This window comes from Lethenteron reissneri, unplaced genomic scaffold, assembly GCF_015708825.2.
Source record: "Lethenteron reissneri isolate LAM-NWPU_2019-01 unplaced genomic scaffold, ASM1570882v1 scaffold_1914, whole genome shotgun sequence".
NCBI classification, from domain to species: domain Eukaryota; kingdom Metazoa; phylum Chordata; class Hyperoartia; order Petromyzontiformes; family Petromyzontidae; genus Lethenteron; species Lethenteron reissneri.
This window is the reverse complement of record NW_026891679.1, coordinates 5,127-26,067: the sequence shown is the minus strand read 5'-3', so window position 1 is coordinate 26,067 and position 20,941 is coordinate 5,127. Positions and strand designations below refer to the sequence as shown.

Here is a 20,941-nt window from a genome sequence, read left to right as displayed (position 1 = left end):
ACCACCTGTGCCCCCTACTGTGCCAACTTGCTGTGCTTTAGCCACCCGGCACTCCGCTCGTTGTTGTGAGCGTTGCTCCTCCGCCCTCCGTTGTTGTTGGAGGGCGACTGCCTCCAACTGCCCAGTAGCAGCGTCCTTCACGAGCCTCCTCCACAGAGGCCGACTGACCGAGATGACCGAGATGACTGGCTGATGCACCACCTGTGCCCCCTACTGTGTCAACTTGCTGTGAGACAGACACACAGACACACACACACACAGAGAGATGGGACGCTGTCGAACTCTGACCGTGTCTCCCCAGGGCTGGAGGAGGTAGAGGATGTGGAGGTGCAGGATGAGGTGCAGGAGGAGATGGGGCATCGGAGTCACAGCCAGGCAAACGAGCGTCTCCTCCGCTCCGTGCTGCACGAGGCGATGGCTACGGTCAACGGAGCCTACAAATACTCACGTGACAGGTATGGTGTGAGTGTGGTGTGGTGTGAGTGTGGTGTGAGTGTAGTGTTGTGTGGTGTAGTGTGGCGTGGTGTAGCGCACAGACTGTAACAACTACAGGGGCGTCTCACTCCTCAGTGTGCCGGGAAAGGTCCTGGCAAGGAAATTTAAATTAATAACAAATAAAATAATAAAATCATGATTTTTAAAATCATGATTTTTAAAATCATGATTTTTATTATTTTTTTATTAATTTTAATTTCATTTTTTACCTACGTGACTTTACCGAAAGAACTAAGAGTATGAATCCTTGCAGTCACGAAAGCTTCAAATATAGAATTATTAAACATCGCCTTGCCAGGCACGCTGAGGAGGGGCTTGCGGAGCCCCAATGCTGTTTCAGGAAAGGGTGGTCCTGCACGGATGCCATATTTTATGTCCGTCTGCTACAGCAGAGGTGTAGAGAATTCCAACAAGACCTGCATCTCTGCTTTATTGACCTGGTCAAGGCCTATGATACCATCAGTAGGCCTGGGCTATGGGTTGTTCTTCATGCTTTCGGAGTCCATGACCCTCTGCACACGATCATTAAGGACCTTCATGATGGTGAACGAGCCCAGGTAAAACTACGTGGCCGGGAGTAAGAACCATTCCCTGTACACCTTAGAGTGCGACAGGGATGTCCTCTGGCACCCACATTATTTAACATCCATTTCGGCCACGTAGTTCGTGAAGCCTTCAATAGCTGTACATATACAATGGGAGGCTGATCGATGCCCGGGTGCGGTCCAGGGATGGCTCCCTATTGGTCAACCACGTTATGTATGCCGATGATCTGGTAATTGCTGCTCACTCAGAGGAGGAGTTGGAGGCACTGCTGCTGAACCTGGAGCTTGCCACTAAGCGGTAGGGCCTTACTATCAGCCCCACCAAAACTAAGCATCTGCCTGGGCATTTTGTACCATCGGGCACTCCACCCCCACAACTTCCAATTGATGATGGGGCAGTTGTGGAGAGAGTGGAGAGTTTCCCATACCTGGGCAGTGTGTGTCTAAGAGAGAGAGAGAGAGATGCGCACTCATCCCTAGGGTGCGGTATGTACACAATGTGTGAAATGCAGGCTGGGGAGGGAGATTGATGTGTGAGGCTCAGGGCGTCGTGAACTGCGGTGATTTATCGTCGTATTCTTGTGTAAAACTTTGTTTGACTTTTAGTAGACAAAGCCACCACCGCCACCACTACTACCACCACCACCGCCACCGCCACCACCACCTCCACCACCACCACCACCACCAAATAACCACCATGCCCACGAGCACCACCCAACACCACAACTACCACCACCATCCCCACGACCACCACCATCCCCAACACCATCCCCACCACCCACCCACTCACTCACTCACTCACCCACCAACCCACCACCCACCCACCACCACCCCCACCACCACCCACTCACCCACCCACCACCACCCACCCACCCATCCACCCACCACCCCACCAACCCACCCACTCACCCACCCACTGACCCACTCACCCACTCACCCACCCACCCACCCAACCACCACCCACCCAACCCACCCACCCACTCACCCACCCACCCACCCACCACCCACCCACTCAATCCACCACCAACCCACCCACCACCCCAACACCACCCACCCAACCCACCCACCCATTGCCTCTGCCCCCACCACCCACCCAACCCACCCACCCATTGCCTCTGCCCCCCACCACCCCACCACTCAACGCACCCAACCCACCCACCCATTGCCTCTGCCCCCCACCACCCCACCACCACCCACCCATTGCCTCTGCCCCCACCACCACCCACCCCACCCATCCACCCACTCACCCACCCACTACCCCACCACCACCCATCTACCCATTCACCCACCCACCACCACCCACCCATTGCCTCTGCCCCCCACCACCCACCCAACCCACCCACCCATTGCCTCTGCCCCCCACCCACCCAACCCACCCACCTATTGCCTCTGCCCCCCACCACCCACCCACCCACCCCACCCACGCATTGCCTCTGCCCCCCACCCACCCAACCCACCCACCCATTGCCTCTGCCCCCCACCCACCCACCCAACCCACCCATTGCCTCTGCCCCCCACCACCACCCACCCAACCCACCCACCTCACCCACCCACTACCCCACCACCACCCACCTAACCCACCCACCCATTGCCTCTGCCCCCCACCACCACCCACCCAACCCACCCACCCATTTCCTCTGCCCCCCACCCACCCAACCCACTCACCCACCCACTCACCCACTCACCCACTCACCCACCCACCACCACCCCACCACCCACCCAACCCACCCACTCACCCACAACCCCACCCACCCACCCACTCACTCACCCACCCACTACCCCACCACCACCCCACCACCCACCCAACCCACCCACCCATTACCTCTGCCCCCCACCCCACCACCCCCCCAGAGTGAAGAGCCGCCTGGCGACCCGCGACGCGTCCCCCTCGGACCTTCTGGCCTTCTTCAAGCAGGCCGGCGGGCGCCACCCGCACGGCCGTGAGAGCCGCCGAGGCTCTTGACGTCACCCTGAGCCATCCTACTCCCACGTCGCGCCAGGAGGGACCTCAACGGCACCGGTAGGGGGGAGGGGGTGGGGGTGGGGGGAGGGAGGGGAGGTGGGTGGGGGGTGGGGGGAGGGTGGTGGGGGGAGGGGGAGGGGGAGGGGAGGGGGAGGGGGTGGGGGGTGGGGGTGGGGGAGGGGGGAGAGGGGGAGAGGGAGGGGGGAGGGAGGAAGGGGGTGGGGGTGGGGGAGGGGGTGGGGGGTGGGGGGAGGGGAGAGGGGAGAGGGGGAGGGGGGAGGGAAAGGGGGTGGGGGGAGGGGGGAGGGGGAGGGGGTGGGGGAGGGGGAGGGGGTGGGGAGGGGGGAGGGATAGGGGGTGGGGGGAGGGATGGGGAGGAAGGGTGGGGGGAGGGGGTGGGGGGAGGGGGTGGGGGGAGGGAGGGGAGGGGGGAGGGGGAGGGGGGCTCTATCCGCTGCTGGATGAATGCATCACGGCATATACTAATAATAATTACACTGGTCAACACACTTTTTCTGGCATAAGGTATTCCAACAGTTTTAAGGTAATTTTGGGGTGCCGATTCCAAATCTGGCATCAGTTTTTGTCCATCACATCAGGTTTTTTGAGATATCAAATATTGTATTTTCAATAAAAACTGCAGAAGAAAAATATTAAATAAATGTGGATATCTACATAAAATTATGATATTATAAACACACTATCCTAAAAACACAGCACCGTATTTTAACACTAAAGCAGTCACTGACTCGCAACAACTTGCAATCATAAGTGACAGAGTTAATTTCGGGTAAAATCAATGAAAATGGGGTATGCCGACAGCATAAAAATGAGATGTGATGGAGCAAATCTGAGATCAGATTTGGAATCAGCACCCTGAAATTAGTCTAGAACAGCTGCAAAAGTCCAGGCCAGAAAAAAATGTTTTTGTTGTTGTTGACCAGTGTTATCATTAGCTTGAGGAGGAGCGTTTAGCCTGTAGCGGTTGTTCCAATCGATGTCTCCGTTGGTCTTCCCCTATCGCCGCAGACTTCCTGAGTCCCCAGGACCTGGCCACGATAGAGCGCGTCACCGGCACATTGATGCTAATCACAGTGCATCACGGCGTATAGTAATACTGATCATTATTATTAGTACGAGTAGCAGCGTTAGCCTGTAGCGGTTGCTTCTAATCGATGTCTCCGTTGGTCTTCCCCTATCGCCGCAGACTTCCTGAGTGCCCAGGACCTGGCCACGATAGAGCGCGTCACCGGCTGTGGTGCTCAGCTACAGATACCGCGATGCTCCTCCGATTGCTTCAGCGACAAATACCAGGCACACAACTCGGAGTGCAACAACCGGTAACATCAACATCAATATCAACATCAATATCAACATCATCAACATCATCAACAACATCATCCTCAACATCATCAACACCGTCAACATCACCATCATCAACATCATCAACATCACTATCATCACCATCAACATCACCATCAACACCATCATCAACAACATCATCAACACCACCATCAACATCAATATCACCGTCATCAACATCATCAAGATCAACATCAATATCAACGTAAACATCACCATCAATATCATCATCAACATCACCATCATCAACATCACCATCATCAACATCACCATCATCAACATCACCATCAACATCATCATCATCAACATCACCGTCATCAACATCATCAACACCATCATCATCATCAACATCACCATCATCAACATCACCACCAACACCACCATCATCAACATCACCATCATCAACAACATCATCAACACCACCATCAACATCATCAACATCACCGTCATCAACATCATCAACATCACCATCAATATCAACATCACCATCATCAACATCACCATCACCGTCATCAACATCATCAACGTCACCATCAATATCATCATCAACATCAACATCATAAACATCACCATGGTGGTCACAAACGCCATGAAGAGAAAGGGCCAATCAAAAGTGTCCCTCCTCCCACCACGGCACTGCCCGTCACAGCGTTGCCCGTCCGGCACCACGAGGAGGTAGTCGGTTGTTTTTTGCCGGACTACCATCACACCACCATCTCTCTATTGTTCGTCCATCAAAGTTGATGATGACCAAGGCACGTTTGTCATTATGTTGGGTTTTGATGAGTGCGCAGATGGCTGAAGAGGCCAATCCGAGCCCGGAATTCCCTGTGGCACACTGGACAGGTCAGGGAGGATGTAGAGCTCTGAGGTGCAGCCACACATCCTTCCTTGGTAGATTTGAGCTGCTGCCTCTTCAAGATGGCACAGGAGCGTCTCCTACTCTCACAGAGGATTGCACCGTCCTGTACTTTTCTTCTTCAGGCAGGTCGGTCCTGTGCTAGGGATTCCCAGCTTTTAAGGTCGAATCCAAAGCTCTTCAAGGAAGCTTTCAGGGTCTGTGAAGGTAGACACAGACAAAGGTCCCCCGTGTAGCCTCTAGCAGACTGTAGGGGCAAGTGCAGCACCACCATCATCACCATCACCCCCCCCCTCCACCCCGTAGAGGCAACCCGCGTCTGGGTGCTGCCAACGTGGGTTTCGTGCGGTGGCTCCCGGCGGAGTATGACGACAACGCCTCGCTGCCACGCGGCTGGGACGAGGAGAAGCTCCACAACGGACACAAGCTGCCCCCGGTCAGTCGACAGCGCACAAAGATAAAGATCCCCCGTGTAGCCTTAACGGACTGTAGGGGCAAGTGCTGTTAGCGAGCGCCTATCAAGGTTGGAACGGTACACGAGGTGGGTGGGTGGCCAGCACCACGCCCGACCGCCTTTGTCTCCCCAGTGGCGATGTTTACTACATACCGCACCAGGTACTCGTTTGAGGCAGAGTCGACCTAGGGGAGGCCCGGGACCGGTTCAGATAATCGTCACTGGTGTTGGCCGTGAGCGGGAATCGAACCCGGGTCTCCAGGTTCGTAGCGCAGCGCAGCGCTAACTACTACACTACCGCTCCCCAGCGCACACACGCCTATACACACACACACCTACACACACACACGTACACACACTCACCTACACACACACACACGCCTATACACACACACACACCTACACACACACACACGCCTATACACACACACACACCTACACACACACACCTACACACACACACGCACACACACGTACACACACTCACCTACACACACACTCACCTACGCACACACACACGCCTATACACACACCTACACACACACGCCTATATACACCCCTACACACACACACCTACACGCACGCACACACACACCTACACGCACACACACGCACACACACTCACCTACACACACACGCCTATACACACAGACACGCCTACACACACACGCACACACACATCTACACGCACACACACTCACCTACACACACACGCCTACACACACACACGCGAACACACGCACATTCACCTACACACATACACATGCACACTCACGTACACACACACACACGCTCGCACACACACACCTACACACACACGCACCCACACACACAGCCCCAAATGAGTTACCTGGTCAGTGTAGTGAACATCGCCACTGGGGGAGAGACAAAGGCGGCCGGGCGTGGTGCTGGCCACCCACCCCCTCTGTGTGTGCCACAGTGCCGGCAGCCTTCATAGGTGCTGCTCGCTCACAGCCACTTGCCCCTACAGCCCTGTCAGAGGCTACACGGGGGACCTTTGTCTGTGTCTACCTTCACAGACACTGCTGCTGCGACTCGCTACCACCAACAGCACTTGCCCCTACAGCCTGCTAGAGGCTACACGGGGGACCTTTGTCTTTGTTTCATGCGCACCTTTGTGAGACGTTGGGTCAACGTTGGTCTCCCCCCCCCCCCCCACATCTCCCTACCCTTCCTCCCACCCTCCCTCCCTTCTTTCCCTGCACACCAACCCACACCGCACCCCACACCGATCACACCCACACACTACACCAACACACCACACACCACCCACATCACACCACACCACTCCCAACCACACCACACCAACCACACCACCCACCCCACACCACAACACCACCCACTCCACACCCACCACACCAACCACAACACCACACCACCCACACCACACAACACACACCAACCCACACCCCACACCTACACCACTCACACCACCCACTCCACCCCACACCCAACCGCACAACCACACCCACCATACCCACAACCCCACCACACACCACCCCACAACACACACCCCACCACCCCACACCACCCCCCACCACACCACACACACCAACACCAACACCCACACACCACCCACACCCCACCATCCACACCACCCACCCACCATCCCACCAACCCCACCTACACCACCCACACAACCCCACCACACCCACCCCACCACCCCACCACCTACCCCACAACCCACCCCACCACCACCCCCACCACCCCCCACCACCACCAACAGGTCCGCGTGGTGTCCAACGAGATCGTGCGCCTGGTGGCGGGCGACGCTTCGTCGCGAGCCGACGAGGCGTCTCTGTCGCACGCCTTCGTGCAGTGGGGCCAGTGGACGGCTCACGACACAGACCTCACCCCGCAGAGCCCCAGCCTCCGCACCTTCGCCGGGGGGCTCGACTGTGCCACCTCGTGCGACCGCCGGGAGCCATGCTTCCCCATCAAGGTGGGGGCGAACGTCGGGCGAACGTTGAGGCAACGTTGGGGGAAACGTTGAGGCGACGTCGGGCGGACGGGCGACGTTCAAACGGACGTCGTTGGGTGACGCTGGACGATTTGTTGATGGGGGGGGGAGGTTGAGGCTAGGTTGGTTCTGAAGGTTGGGCGGACGTTGGGGCGACGTTGGGGGAACGTTGGGCGAACGTTGGGCGAACGTCGGAGCAACGTTGGGGCGACGATTGGCGAACGATGGGCGAACATTGAGGTGACGTTGGGCGGACGTTTGGGCAACGTTGCGGCGACGATTGGCGAACGATGGGCGAATATTGAGGCAACGTTAGCGAACGTTGAGCGAACGTTGAGGCAACATTGGGTGAACGTTGAGCGAACATTGAGGCAACGTTGGGCGAACGTTGGGGCGACGTTGGGGCGACATTGGGGCGACAATTAGCGAACGTTGAGCGAACGTTGAGGCAACGTTGGGCGAACGTCAGAGCAACGATGGGGCAACAATTGGCGAACGATGGGTTAATGTTGAGCGAACATTGAGGCAACGTTGGGCGAACGTTGGGCGACGTTGGGGCGACGTTGGGGCGAATGATGGGTGAACGTTGGTATGCAATTGGAACCTTTGGAAGGAAGAACGCCGGTTGGATCCTCTGGTAGCCATTGGGCCAATGTCTACGTGAGGGTGGAACTGCTGGTTCAACGTCCCTCGCTCTCCACCAAACTCACAGCGTCTTCTGTCTTCACACCACCCACCACCACCACCTCCTCAACACCACCACCGCTACACCACCACCGCTACACAACCACCACCACCACACTACCATCTCCTCACCACCACCGCTCCACCACCACCGCTCCACCTCCACCTCCACCACCACCACACTACCCCACCACCGCTACACCACCACCACCGCTCCACTACCACCGCTCCACCACCGCTCCACCACCGCTACACCACCACCACCGCTCCACCACCACCACCATACCACACCACGTCCTCACACCACCGCTCACCACCGCTCCACCTCCACCACCACCCACCGCTCCACCTCCACCACCACCACCACCTCACCACCACCACCACACACCACACCACCACCTCACCCCACCACACCACCACCATCACAACCCCACCACCACCCTACCACCACCACCGCCCCCCCACTCTCCCACCCCCACCCAAAAACCACAGGTCCCAAGCCAACGACACGCGCATCAACAACACGGTGGCCGCCTGCCTCCCCTTCTTTCGCTCGTCGCCCGTTTGCGGCACGGGCGACCGGGCCGCCGTCTTCGGCCTCGCCGGGAACGTGGGAAGTCGACGTCGTGAGCAGCTCAACGGCCTCACGTCCTTCGTGGACGCCGGGCAGGTATACGGCAGCAGCCGAGCCGTGGCCCTGACCCTTCGGGGGGCGGACGGGAGTTGCCGGGTGAACGGCAACTACTCGGACGGAGCGTTCAGCCTCCTGCCCTTCGTGGAGGGCACGGGGGTCAGCGCCTGCGCGCTGAATCGCGACATCCGCGCTCGTCGGAGAGGGGGTGCCGTGCTTTCTTGCTGGTGGTTGTGGTTGGTGGTGGGGGGGTGGGTGGTTGGGGGAGAGTGGGGTGGGGGGGGGTGGGATGGTGGGGTGGGGGTGGGGGAGGGGGGGGGGGGGGGGTCGGGTTGGGGGGTGGTGTGGTGTGGGTGGAGTGGGGTTGAGTGGTGGTGTGGGTGGTGGGGGATAGGGGTGGTGTGGGTGGTGGGGAGTGGTGGGGGGTTGTGGGGGGGTTGTGGGGGGGTTTGTGGGGGGGTAGGGTGGTGTGGTAGTAGTTAGTGTGGTTGGAGTGGTGGTGTGGTGGTGGGAGGTGGGGGGGGGTGATGTGTGTGGTGGAGTGGTGGGGGTAGGGTGGGTGTGGTGGTGGTGGGGTAATGGTAGGATGGTGTTGGTGTAGTAGTGTGGTGGTGGTGGTGTGGTGGTGGAGTGGTGTTGGGATGGTGGTGTGGTGGTGGTGGTGTGGTGGTGGTGGAGTGGTGTTGGGATGGTGGTGGCGTTGGGATGGTGGTGCTGATTGATGCTCGCTGCTGCCCTACGATGAAGATGCCTGCTGACGACGATGATGATGACGACGATGATGAAGACGACGATGCTGCCGATGTTGCTGATGATGACGATGCTACTGCTGATGACGATGCCGATGATGACGATCATGCCTGCGATGATGACGACGATGATGATGATGATGACGATGATGATGCCGATGATGATGCCGATGATGACGACGATGATTGACGATGCCGATGATGATGATGATGACGATGCCGATGACGACGATCATGCCTGAGATGATGACGATGCTGCTGCCGATGATGATGCCGATGATAACGATGATGCCGATGATGACGACGATGATGATGCCGATGATGACGATGGCGATGATGATGATGACGATGCTGCTGCCGATGATGATGCCGATGATGATGATGCCGATGATGATGATGATGATGATGATGATGATGCCTACGATGATGATGCCGATGATGACGATGCCGATGATGATGCCGATGATGACGATGCCTACGACGGTTCCGCTGCAGGCGAGGTTCGCACCAACGAGAACAACGCCCTGTTGGCGTTCCACGCCGTGTTCCTTCGCGAGCACAACCGAGTGGCACGCGCCCTGCGGGAACTCAACCCGCACTGGGGGAGCGACTCCGTCTACCACGAGACGCGTAGGATTGTCGCCTCCTACATGCAGGTAAGGGGGGGGGGCTGAGTGACTGGGGGGCTGAGTGACTCAGAGACTGGGGGGCTGAGTGACTGAGTGACTGGGGGACTGGGGGGCTGAGTGACTCAGAGACTGGGGGGCTGAGTGACTGGGGGCTGAGTGACTCAGTGACTGGGGGGCTGAGTGACTGGGGGCTGAGTGACTGGGGGGCTGAGTGACTGGGACGGAGTGACTGGAGCTGAGTGACTGGGGGGCTGAGTACTGGGGGGGCTGAGTGACTGAGTGTCTGGGGGACAGACTGGCGGACTGATTCACTGGGGGACTGGGTGAGTGGGGGACTGGGTGAGTGGGGGCTGAGTGACTCAGAGAACTGGGGGCTGAGTGACTGGGGGACTGAGTGGGGAACTGGGTGACTGGGGGGCTGAGTGACTCAGAGACTGGGGGACTGGTTTGACTGGGGGGGCTGAGTGACTCAGAGACTGGGGGCTGAGTGACTGAGTGACTGAGTGTCTGTGGGACGGACTGGGTGGCTGATTCACTGGGGGACTGAGTGGGGGACTGGGTGACTGGGGGGCTGAGTGACTCAGAGACTGGGGGGCTGAGTGACTGAGTGACTGGGTGTCTGTGGGACGGACTGGGGGCTGATTCACTGAGGGACTGAGTGGGGGACTGAGTGACTGGGGGCTGAGTGACTCAGAGACTGGGGGACTGAGTGACTGAAGCGACGTTTTGCCCCGGACGTCGCCCCGGACGTTGACTCAACATCACCACCCCCCCCACCCTTCCCCCACCATCAACCCCCCACCACCACCCCCCCACCACCTCACCACCACCACTCCACCACCGCTCCATCATCACCACCTCACCACCACCACTCCACCACTATCACCACCACCCCCCCACCACCACCATCACCACCACCCCACCACCACCACCACCACTCCCCACTACCACCCCACCATCACCACCACCCCACCACCCCACCACCACTCCCCACCACCACCCCACCACCAATATCACCAACCTCCCACCACCACCACTCCACCACCACTCCCACCACCACTACCACCACCCCACCACACCAACACCCCCATCACCCCCCCCACCACCACCACACCACCACCCCCCACCACCTCACCACCACCACCCCACCACCACCACCACCACCACTCCACCACCACCACCCACCACCACCTCACCACCACCACCACTCCACCACCACTCCAATCACACCACCACCACCCCACCACAACTAACCACCACCACCCCCACCCCCCCACCACCACCACCAACTCGCAGGTCATCACGTGGCGCGACTACGTGCCCCGGGTGATCGGACCGGCCGCGGCGAGCACCTGGCTGGGGCCGTACTCCGGCTACAACTCCAGCGCCGACCCCCGCATCTCCAACGTCTTCGCGACGGCGGCCTTCCGCTTCGGACACGTGACCGTGCAGCCGGTGCTTCGGCGGCTCGGCGAGGACTACCAGGAGCACCCCCGCTACCCCAACCTCGCCCTGCACCAGGCCTTCCTGCGCCCTGGAGGATCGTCGAGGAAGGTAACGGTGGCGTGCGTGTGCGTGTGTGCTTGTGCTTGTGATGGGCACATGTGTGTGTGTGGGGAGCGGTAGTGTAAGTGGTTAGCGCTGCGCTATGAACCGCAGGCTGTATGGGAGATTCTTTGTTTTTGTTGCGTGTCTGTCAGTGTCGTATGTGTGCATGTGCGCGTGTGCGTGTGTGCGTTTCCCGCGCGCGGCCAACAACACCGAACGGCCCCTGGGCCTCCCCTAGGTCGACTCAGCTTCAAATGATCTACCTTCGTTGCCCGTGGTGTGCGGCAAAACTCGTGCTCCCTTCCAGACTTCACCAGGAGTATACTCCCCCTGTCTCCTCTTCCTCGTCCGCAGGCGGAGTGGACCCGGTCCTGCGGGGCCTCATCGGCAGTCCGGCCAAGCAGAACGCCCTCTACGAGATGATGCCCGACGAGCTGAGGGAGAAGCTCTTCGCTCTGACGAGACGCCTGGCCCTCGACCTCGCCTCTCTCAACATGCAGCGCGCCGAGACCACGGACTGCCTGGTCAGTCCAGCCCTCCGTCCGTCCGTCTGTCTGGCTGCTGTCTGGCCTGCTGTCTGGCCTGCTGTTTCTGTCTGTCTGGCTGATTCTGCTGTCTGGCCTGCTGTCTGGCCTGCTGTCTGGCCTGCTGTCTGTCTGTCTGTCTGGCGTGCTGTCTGTCTGTCTGTCTGGCCTGCTGTCTGGCCTGCTGTCTGGCCTGCTGTCTGTCTGGCGTGCTGTCTGTCTGTCTGTCTGGCCTGCTGTCTGTGTGGCCTGCTATGTGCCTCTCCTACTGTTCGTCTGGACTGCTGTCTGTCCATCTGTCTGGCCTGCTGTCTGTCTGTCTGGCCTTCTATCTGTCCTGGCCTAGTGTCCGTCGGTCTGGCTGTCTGTCTGTCTGGCCTAGTGTCTGTCTGGCCTGCTGTCTGTCTGTCTAGCCTGCTGTTTGTCTGTCTGGCCTTGTGTCCGTCTGTCTGGCCTGCTGTCTGTATGTCTGTCTGACCTGCTGTCTGTCTGTCTGTCTGGCCTAGTGTCCGTTTGTCTGGCCTGTTGTTTGTCTGGCCTAGTGTCCGTCTGTCTGGCCTGTTGTTTGTCTGGCCTAGTGTCTGTGTGGCTTGCTGTGTGCGTGCCTCTCCAGCTGTTCGTCTGGCCTGCTGTCTGTCTGGCCTTGTGTCCGTTTTTTCCTACTGTCTGTCTCTCCATCTGCCCGGCTGTCTGTCCTGCTGTCCGGGTGGTTCTGGATGGGAGCTATGGGCTGGTAACCCCTCCACTTGCAACCTAAATACCACTAAACTACGTGGAAAAAAACGAACTAAGCTTGTGCCGGAGGCCCCGGGGGGACAGGCGTCTATGACGTCTCTTGGCCAAACCCCATTTGGCGGAGCCAAGAGATTGAATCTTTACCCTCGGGGCTCCTCCAGAAACAACAAAAAGCCACTTCGTGTGGCCACGTGGAATGTTCAAACGCTCACTGCGGAGGAGAGGCTGCCACTCCTCTGTCGGGAGCTGAACCGGTACCGCCTGGATCTCTGTGGTATTCAGGAGGTCTGGCTCTTGTTCCAGTCACCATGAGGGTTGGACAGTTCTCTACTCGGGGTCTGAGACTGCCAAACAACAGGGAGTGGCTCTTCTTTTGAACAAAAGAATGAAGGGGGTGTGGGAGAATGGCGGTGACGTGTCAAAATGTCAAAAGCTCTGAGCCCCAGGTGACTGTTGGCTTGCCTTCCCATCAATCAGGGGCGAGGAGTGGTGGTAGTTACGTATGTCCCCACCGAAGGCTAACAGCAGTGGAGGGATGCAGGCAAGGCCGATGAGTCAGATGTCTTCTATGACCTCCTGTCACAGGTGCTGGCTAAAGTGGCCACTCGGGACAGTCATCTTGTTGGGTGACATCAATGCCCGAGTTGGTCATGATGCTGGCACCTGGGCAGGAGTGATTGGAAGGCATGGGCCAAATCAGCTCAATAACATCGGAAGGAAGCTGCTGGACTTGGGCTTGTAATTACCAACACGCTGTTCCAGCATCGCATCTATGCAAGGTCATGCCGGGCAGAGATAATCTCCCAAGTGAACTGCGGAGGGAGGATGGCGTTTGTGCACAGACTGCCCTACACGACATCATAACAACAGTCTGAGCCACTGGACGGGTTCCACAGGATTGTAACAACTACAGGGGCATCTCGCTTTTCAGTATACCAGGAAAGGTCCTGGCATGGATTATTCAACATCGCCTTGCCAGGCACGCTGAGGAGAGGCTTCCGGAGCCCAAATGTGGTTTCAGGAAAGGGCGGTCCTGCACAGACGCCATATTTTCTCTCCGTCAGCTACATCAGAGGTGTTGGGAATTTCAACAGGACCTCCATCTCTGCTCTATTGACCTGGTCAAGGCCTATGATACCATCAGTAGGCCTGGGCTCTGAGTTGTTCTTCGTACTTTCGGAGTCCCTGGTTCTCTTCTCACAATCATTAAGGACCTTCATGATGGTGGACGGGCCTGAGTAAAACTACGTGGCCGGGAATCAGAGCCATTCCCTGTACACCTTGGAGGAGCAACAGGGATGTCTACTGACTCCCACATTATTTAACACGGAGTTTGTGAACCATTCCATAGCTCTATTGGAGGAATTTAAATCTGGTACAGATGAAATGGGAGGCTGATCGATGCCTGGGTGCATCGAGGGATGGCTCCCTATGGTTCAACCACATTACGTATGCTGATGATCTGCTTATTGCTGCTCACTCTGAGGACGAGTTGAAGGTGCTGCTGCTGAACCTGGAGCTTGCCACTAAGAGGTGGGGCCTTAGCGTCAGCCCCTCCAAACTCAGCACCTGCCAGGGTATTTTGTACCATCGGACACTCCACCCCCACAAACTCCCAATTGGTGATGGGGCAGTTGTGGAGAGAGTGAAGAGTTTCCCATACCTGGGCAGTGTGCTCATGACCGGCTCTAGTTGGAGAGCAGAGGTCACACTCCGAATCAGTCGAGTGGCATTATCTTTTCATCATTTGCGTAACGCTGTGTGGAAGCCACCTGAAATGTCGCTCCACACGAAGCTTCGGGTCTTCTCGGCCACGGTCATGCACTCCCTTCTCTACGCTTGCCAAACGTGAACCCCACTAATCGAACATCTTTGCTGGTTAGTAACATTCAGGCTGGCCTGCCTACGATCCATCCTGGGTTTAACCATTCAACTTCAAGGACAGTGCATAGATTATCAGAGTTATGTTTTTTGTTTGCATTATGGCTGCAGGTATTGTGGTTTATGCAAACATGACTCCTTGTAAAAAAAGGTGTCAGTTTTGTTGCAAATAGAAGGGTAAAAAAAACAATTATCGATGTTGGTGATGTTATTGGTCGTGAGTGGGAATGGAACTCGGATCATTGCTACCGCTGTCCCACCGCTCCCACCCCACCTTTGCCCACCCACTGCTCTCCCCACCACCACCACCACTCCAGGCTACAACGCTTGACGTAGCTTTTGCGAGCTCCAAAGGCGTCAGCGCGTAACAATCAGCGACGTGGCCACTCAGATCTTAGCGGTGGCGGTGGCTGAGATTGGAACTCGATGCATTGCTAACCGCTGTCCCACCGCTCCCACCCTACCTTTGCCCACCCACTGCTCTCCCCACCACCCCCACCACCGCCACTCCAGGCTACAACTCTTGGCGTAGCTTCTGCGGGCTCCCCGTGCTGCAGACTCAGGCCGAGTTGGCGGCGGCGTGGAACAGCAGCGAGGTGGCAGGCCGCGTGTTGGCGCTGTACGGCAGCGCCGATAACGTGGACGTGTGGCTGGCGGGACTCCTGGAGGTGCCGGTGCCGGGGGGGACGAGTGGGGCCGCTGTTCTCATGCCTCCTGGCACGACAGTTCGCGCTCATACGCGACGGAGACCGGTGGGTGGGTGGGTGTGGTGTGTGGGGGTGTGGGTGGGTGGGTGGGTGTGTGGGTGAGTGGGTGGGTGGGTGTGTGGGTGAGTGGGTGAGTCGGTGAGTGGGTGAGTGGGTGAGTGAGTGAGTGAGTGTGGGGGACGAGTGGGGCCGCTGTTCTCCTGCCTCCTGGCGCGACAGTTCGCGCTCATACGCGACGGAGATCGGTGGGTGGGTGGGTGGGTTGTGGTGTGTGGGGGTGTGGGTGGGTGGGTGAGTCGGTGAGTGGGTGGGTGGGTGAGTGGGTGAGTGGGTGGGTGGGTGAGTGGGTGTGGGTGAGTGGGTGGGTGGGTGGGGTGAGTGGGTGGGTGGGTGTGTGGGTGTGGGTGGGTGCGTGAGTGGGTGGGTGGGTGTGTGGGTGGGTGTGTGGGTGATTGGGTGTGGGTGGGTGTGTGTGTGGGTTAGTGGTTGTGTAGGTGTGTGCGTGAGTGGGTGTGGGGTGTGGGTGAGTGGGTATGGGTGGCAGTGGTGATGACGGTGACGGTGGTGGTGGTGATGAAGATGGTTGTGGTGGTGATGATGTTGGTGGTGGTGATGACGGTGATGTTGGTGGTGGTGATGGTGGTGGTGATGTTGGTGATGATGTTGGTGGTGGTGATGTTGGTGATGATGTTGGTGGTGGTGATGACGGTGACGGTGGTGGTGGTGATGAAGATGGCTGTGGTGGTGATGATGTTGGTGGTGGTGATGATGATGGTGGTGATGATGTTGGTGGTGTGATGTTGGTGGTGATGGTGGTGGTGGTGATGGTGGTGGTGATGGTGGCTGTGGTGGTGATGATGGTGGTGGTGATGAAGATGGCTGTGGTGGTGATGGTGTCTGTGGTGGTGATGACGGTGGCGGTGGTGATGGTGGTGGTGATGATGGTGGTGGTGATGATGGTGGTGATGAAGATGGCTGTGGTGGTGATGACGGTGGCGGTGGTGATGTTGGTGGTGATGATGTTGATGGTGGTGATGTTGGTGGTGATGATGATGATGACAGTGGCGGTGATGATGATGATGATGATGTCGATGACCGTGACGGTGACGGTGGCGCTGAACCCCGGCTGCAGGTTTTGGCACGAACGCGAGGGCCTCTTCACCCCGGCGCAAGTCGCCGAGCTACGCAACGTCAGCCTCTCACGTCTCATCTGCGGCAACAGCGGCGTCCGCAAGGTGCCCCTGGAGGCCTTCCTATACCAGCCGTACCCCCAGGGGTTCGTCGACTGCCAGGAGCTGCCCCCGATCAACCTCCTGCCGTGGAAGGAGGAGACGCAGAGTGAGGACAAAGCCTCGGAGACACCGCACCACCAACAGCATTACTGCGCTACCACCAATACGCTACCACGACCACCACGGCACCACCATCACGGCGCTAGCATGCTACCACCATGCTACTACCACCACCACGCTACCACCACTACGCTACCACGCTACCACCACCACCACGCTACCACCACGCCACTACCACCACCACCACGGCACCACCACCACGGCACCACCAGGCCACTACCACCACGCCACTACCACCACGCCACCACCAATAGAGACCCACAGAGACTCGTATATAGCCATAGAGACACACAGAGAAACCCATACTGATAGAGACCAATAGAGACCCACTACTACCACTACTACTACTATACTATTACCACTACTACCACTACTACTATACTACTACTACCATTACTACTACTACTACCACCACTACTACTACTACCACTACTACTACCACCACTACTACTATACTACTACTACACTACTACCACTACTACTACTATACTATTACCACTACTACTATACCACTGCACTACTACCACTACTACTACCACCACCACCATTACCACTACTACTACCACTGCTGCTGCAACTGACCCTGGTGTGTGTGTCTGTGTGTCTGTGTGTGTCTGTGTGTGTGTGTCTGTGTGTGTCTCTGTGTGCGTGTCCTAGATACTCCATGCGGTCCGGTGCCCTCCGTGCCCAACTCACACTTTTCCATGTGTGGTGGCGGTGGTGGCGGTGGTGTCGGTGGTGTCACCCGCGTGTTGGCGGTGCGCTACGAGTGCCGAGACGGCTTCGACATCGTCGGCGCGGACACCATCAGCTGTGTGGGCAACTCCTGGGGGGATGCACCCAGGTGTCGTGGTGAGTGATGAGTGGTGGTGGTGGTGGTGATGGTGGTGATGGTGGAGTTGGTGGTAGAGGCGGTGGCGATGGTGGTGGTGGAGTAGGTGGCGGCGGTGGCGGTGGTGGCGGGTTAATGTGGAGGTGGTGGCGGTTGTGGTGATGGCGGTGGTGGAGGTGGTGGTGGAGGTGGTGATGGTGGTGTTGGAGGTGGTGGTGGCGGTTGTGAAGGTGGCGGTGGTGGCGGTGGATGTGGAGGTGGTGTTGGTCGTGGTGGTGGCGGAGGTGGTGGTGGTGGTGGAAGTAGTGTAGTTGGTGGTAGAGGCGGTGGTGGCGGTGGTGGTGAAGGCTGCCTGTCTGTCCCCCTGTCTCTCTGTCTGTCTGTCTCTCTGTCTGTCTGCCTCTCTGTCTCTCTGTCCCCCTGTCTCTCTGTCCCCCTGTCTGTCTGCCTGTCTCTCTCTCTGTCTCTCTGTCTCACTGTCTCTCTGTCCCCCTGTCCCCCTGCCTGTCTCTCTCTCTGTCCACCTGTCTCTCTGTCTCACTGTCTCTCTGTCTCTCTGTTCCCCTGTCTGTCTGCGCCACCGCCAGCGATTGATCCGTGCGCGGGGACCCCGCCGCCGTGCGCCTCCGAGCCCAACTCGGCCTGCCTGCCCACGGCGGAAGCCAGCGGCGGCCACCGCTGCGTCTGCCTCGCCGGGTTCCAGCCCGGAACGTCGGGACGGGATGCGTCGGTGAGGGGGACGCGGCGAGAGGGGCAGAGAGACACAGAGAGAGGAGAGAGAGACAGAGACAGAGAGACAGAGAGAGACAGAGAGAGACAGAGAGACAGAGAAACAGAGAGAGGCAGAGAGACACAGAGAGACAGAGAAACAGAGAGAGGCAGAGAGACACCAGAGAGGAGACAGAGAGAGGGAGAGATGAGATCAGAGAGACAGAGAGACAGAGATGAGACAGAGGAGAGAAATGTAGAGAGACAGATGAGAGGGAGAGGACCGGAGAGAGAGAGGACAGAGACAGAGACAGAAGAGCTATGAACAGAGAGAGAATGTATGAAGTTATGTTTACAGAGAGGAGGGTGATGAGACAGAGAGAGAGAGACAGAGAGAGAGAGGCAGAGAAGTAAGAAGGAGCGGGAGAGAGAGGACAGAGAGACAGAGAGAGACAGAGAGACAGAGAGGACAGAGAGACAGAGAGAGACAGAGAGAGGGAGAGAGACAGAGAGAGAGAGAGACAGAGAGAGAGAGAGAGAGACAGATAGAGAGACAGAGAGAGAGAGAGACAGAGAGAGAGAGAGAGAGAAAGTAGAGAGAAGAGAGAGACAGAGAGAGGGAGAGAGACAGAGAGAGAGGACAGAGAGAGAGAGGCAGAGAGAGAGAGAGGGACAGAGAGACAGAGAGAGACAGAGAGAGGGACAGAGGACAGAGAGAGACAGAGAGAGAGGAGAGAGACAGAGAGAGAGACAGAGAGAGAGAGGACAGACATAGAGAGACAGAGAGAGAGAGACAGAGAGGAGAGAGACAGAGAGAGAGAGACGTAGAGACAGAAGAGAGACAGAGAGAGAGAGAGAGAGAGAGACATAGACTCACACAGAGAGACAGAGACACACAGAGACTCACATAGAGAGACATAGACTTACACAGAGAGACAGAGACAGAGAGGACAGAGAGAGGGACGAGAGACAGAGAGAGACAGAGAAGAGTGAGAGACTAGACTCACATAGAGGGACATAAACTCACACAGAGAGGACAGAGACTCACACAGAGAGACACAGACTCACACAGAGAGCAAAGACACAGACTCACACAGAGAGACACAGACTCACAGAGAGAGAGACACAGACTCACACAGAAAGACACAGACCTCACAGAGAGACACAGACTCACACAGAGGACATAAACCCACACAGAGAGACTCCAACAGAGAGACACAGACTCACACAGAGACACCAGACTCACACAGAGAGACAAGACTCACACAGAGAGACTCACACAGAGAGACATAGATTCACACAGACAGATACAAACTCACACAGAGAGACTCACACAGAGAGACACAGACTCACACAGAGAGACAAAGACACAGACTCACACAGAGAGGACATAAACTCACACAGAGAGACTCACACAGAGAGACAGAGACTCACACCAGAGAGACACAGACACCACAGAGACTCACACAGAGAGACACAGACTCACACAGAGAGACACAGACCACACAGAGAGACTCACAAGCTACCCACCCCGTCACGTGACTCACCCCCCCCCCCCCCCCCCACTATGCGCGCAGTGACCCCAGATGCCTCCAGCGGCCTACTCATCACCACTGTGGTCATCAGCGCCGTGGGCGCTAGCTCCATCTTGGCCGTGGCATCGCCATCTGGTGAGCGGGCGGCATGGGTCAGAGGTCGCAAACGGGTTTTGATTCCTTACCCGTACCCTACCCCGCCGCACCAGGGTAGCAAACAGGTACCCGTACCCAGCCGTACCCGTACCCTACCCGTACCCGGCCTGGGTACGGGTAGGGTACGGGTATCGGGTACCCGATGCGCCCTCTGGGATGAAGCCATGTTGCAGGCGCGGGTGAGTTGATTCTAGGAACTTGAATTGTGAGAAGCGACAAGACGTTGGGAAATGAGTGACAAACGGTGACTCACCAGTGACTCACCCTACCCGTACCGTACCCGGCAACACCAGGGTCGCAAACGGGTAGGGTATGGGTATCGGGTAGGGTACGGTATCGGGTAGGGTACGGGTATCGGGTAGGGTACGGGTATCGGGTAGGGTACGGGTATCGGGTAGGGTACGGGATTGGTAGGGTACGGGTATGGGTAGGGTAGGTATCGGGTAGGGTACGGGTATCGGGTAGGGTACAGGTATCGGGTAGGGTACGGGTATCAGGTAGGGTACGGGTATGGGTAGGGTACGGGTATCAGGTAGGGTACGGGTAGGGTACGGGTATCGGGTAGGGTACGGGTAGGGTACGGGTATCGGGTAGGGTACGGGTATCAGGTA

General features: G+C 57.7%; 1 pseudogene; it reads left to right on the top strand.

The window, feature by feature from the left end:
* Nucleotides 1-301: 301 nt before the first annotated feature.
* Nucleotides 302-20,280, top strand: LOC133339570 (eosinophil peroxidase-like; annotated as a pseudogene).
* The last annotated feature ends 661 nt before the right edge of the window (nt 20,281-20,941 follow it).